A 6000-nucleotide genomic window follows, 5' to 3' on the forward strand; every position below is an offset into this window, starting at 1 on the left:
GCCTGAGCAGTCTACCCCTGTTATCTGATCCCATAATTTGGCCCTCCATATCCAACAGGAATTGGGGGTATTCGAGGCTCTGTCTCCCCCTTCAGGTCTTCTCAAGCAGAAGCTGCTGTTCTCTGGGCTGCCGGATCCCTGAGACGGCTCTGGAGTTTGGAGACAGTGGGTCGTTTGCAACATTGTATCTGGAAGAACTCTATAGAACGCGAGGGTGCAACAGAGAGAGCTGCAGGCACATGACAGTGGACCCCGCAAGGCTGGCAAGTGCAGGCAAATGAAAACCAAAGCACAAGTCTGGCCGTGAGCTGTGATGAACAAACCTGGCATAGAGAAGCCATTGGGGGTGTGTGGGGGAGGGGAGTTGGCCGTAACTACTGTGCATATCTGGGGGTGATGTCAAGTAAGGACATCATTTTGAAAGTGCCAAGGGACTTTTCTCATTCCGGTTTTAATTGACCGAGACTTTAGATGCTGAGCACTTAATGGCTATCAAAAATCAACTTGCAAGGCCAAGTGTGGAGCGTTCCTTTAGTCCCAGCTCTTGAGAGACGGAAGCAGGGGGATCTTGTGAGTTCAAGGTCAGCCTGGTCTATATAGAGAGATCCAGGCCAGCTAGAGTTATATAGTGTGGTGGTTTGAAAAAGCTGACACCCACAGGCTCATGTTTGAATAGCTGGCCCTTAGTTGGAGGAACTGTTTGGGAAGATTTAGGGGGTGTGGCCTCGAGGGCAGGCTTTGAGGCGTTAAAGTCTCTTGCCAACCCCCGGTGATCTCTCTCTGCCTCCTGCATGGGATTTTGCAGCCAAACTTTCTCTCCACCGTCATGGACTCTAATCCTACAAAACCATAAGCTCGATTAGACACGTTCATAGGTTTCCTTGGTCACAAGGTTTTATCACCGCAACAGAAAAGTAACTAAGACACGTAATGAGACCCTGTCTCTCCAAACAAAATAAGAACCGAAAAAAATCAACCTGAGATAGTCATTGTCTCACCCATTCAAGATTAAAGGTGTGGACACGCGTGGGTACAAGAAAGATGGAAGGAAACTTTATTAGGAGAAATTAAGGGAACGTGAGAGGGAACTCTTGAGGGTAGGAGGAAACAGATGTTGCATTTCTTTTGTCCGGAAGTTTTTATTGGACTTGTATCAAACACAGGACATGGGTTGGTCAGTTAGTGGGCCCTACAAGTTTGTCTATGTTTTTCTGGTCCAATCAGGGAAATGACCACATGCTGTCCACACATCGTCCATCCACTTACAGGAGTGGCCATGTTTGAAGCCCCAATATTTGAGTTGCTCTAACTGTTGACTGTGGCTCATGAGCAAGGTGTTACCCTGGGCCAGTGCCAATCTTGTGGGTATCTTCTGGCTGCTACACTATTTTGTTCCTTCTCCCCGTATGGGGTCAGCTTGTAGATTTTCTATCACAGCTACCAAGATATAGTTGAACTTTCCTTCACTATATTCAGGAGTATTGGGGCTAAGCCTGTGAAGTCAGGTCGGGATGGAAAGCAAGAATGAGTCGAAGTCACCTGCTAGGAGGCAGACAGGGGCTCTAAAGAGGCAAGGCAGTGTGGACAGACAGGTTGGCTGGCTGGCTGGCTTCTGCAGCGACATTTCTGGGGAAATGTATGTTGGTCATTATTGTCTTTTTGGTGTAGAAGAAACTTGGCAGTGGTGAAGTTAAAACCTAAGTGACCCAAAGTAGAATTTAGCAAAAGGAGGGTTTCCCCTATTTCTTAGATTGTAGAGCAATCTAAGGGTCTCTTCCATGGATAGATGTGAGAGGGAAAGCTAGAGGGTCATAGGTAGACCAGGAAAGTGACAGTACCTCCCTGCTAAAATGCCAGCCTCTTAGTCCCTGAAAATCTCCAAGAAGAGATGGTGAAAACACATGGGGCTAAACAGGACCCACAGGGTAAAGGGGAGGACCTAGGAACTTATACAATCTCAGAGTCTGTTTAGTGGGCTTTCACATTCCTCCATCCCAGAGGGAACTGCTCCCTTGCTTCAGAAAAGGAGTTACCTTGGCTTTCTCTGCATCGCCCTCTGTCTTTCCAAGACATTCGATTCTTTATGTGTCCCTTAGAGCGAGTTTGGTGAGCCCTCAGATGCCCTCCGGCACCCATATTGCAGGTGAATGGTTAATTTTGAAGCCCTTACAATGTCACTTCTATGACTAGCTATGCCAGCAGCAAGCATGTGGGGAGATGTTACAGAGCTAATATGCTTTCCAAGTGAGAAATCATTCTGTTCATGTAAAGATTAATGAGAGGGAAACTCCTTAAATGATAACACATGATGACAGGTTCTGGCTAACACACAGGAGGAACCTGCCTGGAGCAGAAATTTTTTTTAGCAATTTGTATAGGCTTTAAGTTTACACATTCCACATACAAGGGCATCTTGAAATCTCTTTCGGGTCCCTGCTCCAGGACACTCTTTGAACAATTTAGACGGAGACAGGAGACTGCAAGTCTGACCACTTGGGCAGATGGGAGGTTTGCACGGCGAAGATGCTGCCAGAACTATTTCTAAAGTACACCAGTGCCTGAGAGATATATTTATTTTGGAATGGTTGTCAGCCCAGGTCATCTCGCCCACCTGGCAGAATGATGCTTTTCCTGAGAAGGCTGAGCTGTTCCTTAGCGGGTGTTCTCTGCTATGGGGATGGGCCTGACAGCTGGCTGTAAGTCAGGGTTGCCTCCTCTTGTTATGGGAATGGAGCCTCACTGGAAGTCAACCTTGCAAATAAACACTAGCAGGCAGTTTCCTCAGCAACCTCTATTTTCAATGACGACAGGAAACAGTCTTTCTCCCTGTATCTAACAGGCCTGGTTAGCAACCAACAGATCTCCCCTGATCTTCCCGTTGAAGTAGCGGGGAAACCCTCCTTTAGCTAAATTCTACTTTGGGTCACTTAATTTTCTTAGGCAGGTTTTAACTTCACCACTGCCAAGTTTCTCCTACACCAAAAAGACAATAATGACCAATATACATTTCCCCAGAAATGCCTCAGCCAGCCAGCCAACCTGTCTGTCCACACTGCCTTGCCTCTTTAGAGCCCTTGTCTGCCTCCTAGCAGGTGACTTTGGCTCATTCTTGCTTTCCATCCCGACCTGACTTCACAGGCTTAGCCCTAAGACTCCTTTACCCAGAATCACCAGAAAGTAGGGTGCACACACAGCTCCCCGGAAGATGCAGCTCCCCAAGCAGGCTGGTCTGACCCGGAGCATAGAAAGTCCTCACTGTCTGGCATGTTGGAGGGTCCCTGGGGAGGGGGCAGTTTCTTTCAGGGGGATGTAAGCATTCCTCTGTCAAGATTCATCTGACTATATATACCTTAAATGGGCTCGCGATTTCATTGTGTGTAAGCTTTGTCTCGATAGGGCTGGCCTGAATAAAATGGCAGGGGCTATGAACGTCTATCGCTCAGGACAAACACTGGATCAGGAAGCACCAAATGTTGGGGTTTAAATCTTGGCCCGCGAGCCCGGACAAAGCACACCAAACCAACATGGCTCCGCGTGGAAAGGTTTAATGAGAGAAGAAGAGTAGAAGAGGGAGAAGTAAAGGCCGGCCTTGAGCACACAGAGGTAAGGAACAAAGGGGACGGATGGACGAGCAGGGAAGAGAAGAGTAAGGCCAAGAAACCCCTTTTATAGTCAGGCATACCTGGCTGTTGCTAGGCAACTGTGGGGCGGAGCATACCTGGCTGTTGCCAGATAGCTGTGAGGGGTGGGGCTTAGACAGAATACCAACAGCAAGGAAGTGAGGGAGGGCAGACTGTAGCCTTGCCTCCCGGTGCAGGAAACATGGAGATGCAGGTGACACTCTGAAGAACTTGGTACCAGCTGCTGAGCAAAGACACAGGAGGTCAGGAAAAAACACACAGTGACAGCCAACAGAGGTCCCTAGGTGAGCTTGGGCAGGAACGCCCCTCACACCCCGAGCTCCACTCGGCCGCCCTTCAGAAGCTTCGAAATAAGATGTCACTACCACCCTGCACAGGAGGGATTCACCCACAGAATAAACAGCCAGGCTGGCATCCTTTGGGCACCCTGTGGTATTCTCACCAATGATGGGCATGAGACCGGGTGCCCATATATCTATGACACCCTCGGAGAGGCGTGCCGAGGTGGTTACGCGTGTGGGAACCAGCGAGGAAGAAGCAGTGTTAGCCGCGGCTCTTATAAACACGAGGCAAGTGACTAAGGAGAATTGGGAGGGCGCACAATGGGAAAACTGATGGCCGTCTGCTGTCCTCAAAGAGACGAAAGACAAACATGAAAGCAGCAACAGACATGTTTACCCTAAAACCCATATGAGAAAATAAGCAGGAAGAGTCCGGAGAACCCTGGAAACAATTAAGCAATGGCGGGGGTGTGGGGCTGCTCCCAGCAGATGTTAAAAATACTCTAAACTGTCCGCTGCTAACAGTGCCGCGCTGGTGTGTGTTAAGTAAGCCAGAGGCAGAAGGGGCTGGATCAGCCACATACCCATAGCAGGAAGATGGTTTACGTAGGAGCAGGCAGGCTTCCAGCTAGAGGACCAGCATCTCCATGTCCTTGTGTGTCACATGAGATGCCATAGGACAAGGTTCCAAGTGGATCAGATTTGAGAAATAAACTATGGGCCGTAAGAACACAGAGCGGCTTGAGAATTACTTTGTAACCTGGACACAGGAGACCCTTCCCAATACTGTGTAAGACTCCATATGACTCAAGGGAATGTCAGGGTAGTGAGTTAGGGACCCTTGGGAGTTGTCGCACAGACTAATCTATTTAATAAAAAGAGTCCAGAAACACTGAGGAAAAAACCAAAATGGAGTAGGGCAAGCCATGAGTGGGTCAAATGGCCGCCAGGACCCTTGGCACACAAACAAGTGTAGTGCCCTCGCTTGGACTTGGGTAGACACAAACTTACTCTCACCCATCAGATTGATGAAGCCCCGATAGTTTATATTGCTGTAAAGATTGGGGGGGGGGGCTGTCTAGATACCATTGGCCACCAAGCAGTGAGAAGGTCCCAGTGAGGGGAACCATTTGCCCTCACAGACTCAGGCTGTTCCCCTTGTGGGAAACATAAACAAACTGTCCTGTCTTTTCTATGAAAAAGGTTAAATAAGATAAAATGCCACCTAAAAAATCTGTAAAGAAGTCGTTTTGAAGAACTTCAAATGCCTCTGGGGTTTCTGTTTCCTGAAATCAGGATATAGGCTCAACATTGCAACTGGGCATTCAAAGCTGCTGATCAAGTGTGGCATTTCAAATTAGCATTAGTATAAGAATAGCAGGCAGAATGAGGCACAGGACTCCTCCATGGGATAAAAATCACAGCAGGCCCCATGGTGTGCCTGCTTACATGAATGGCTACATAAAACTACACATCCTTTTGTAGAGGGGAAACCTTTTTGCCTTGACAAGATAGTTTGAATTGGGGGTTGGGGATTTGGCTCAGTGGTAGAGCGCTTGCCTAGGAAGCGCAAGGTCCTGGGTTTGGTCCCCAGTCCCAGAAAAAAAAAGAAAAAAAAAAAGATAGTTTGAGGGGATTTGGCTCAGTGGTAGAGCGCTTGCCTAGGAAGCTCAAGGTCCTGGGTTCGGTACCCAGCCCCGGAAAAAAAAAAAAGATAGTTTGAATTGCATGGTAATTTTCTTATGACCCAGATCTGTTTCTCTCTTGTTTTTAATTGAAAATATCTTTTTTTCCACACAACATATTCTGATCGCAGTTTCTCCTCTTGGTTCTTCCCAGGTCCTCCCCACCTCCCTAGCACCTATCCAACCCCATCACTTCTTTCTCTCTCCCTTTAGAAAATAAACAAGGCAATAAAACAAACAAACTGAACAGAACAACAGAAACGGAGAAAAATGAAGCAGCATGAGAAATCACACGCACACATGTGCACGCTCACACATATGCACACTCACACAAACACACACCATGCACACAAACACACACACACACACACACACACGGAAACACACAGACAC

This window comes from Rattus norvegicus, chromosome 20 (genome assembly GCF_036323735.1).
Source record: "Rattus norvegicus strain BN/NHsdMcwi chromosome 20, GRCr8, whole genome shotgun sequence".
NCBI classification, from domain to species: Eukaryota; Metazoa; Chordata; class Mammalia; order Rodentia; family Muridae; genus Rattus; species Rattus norvegicus.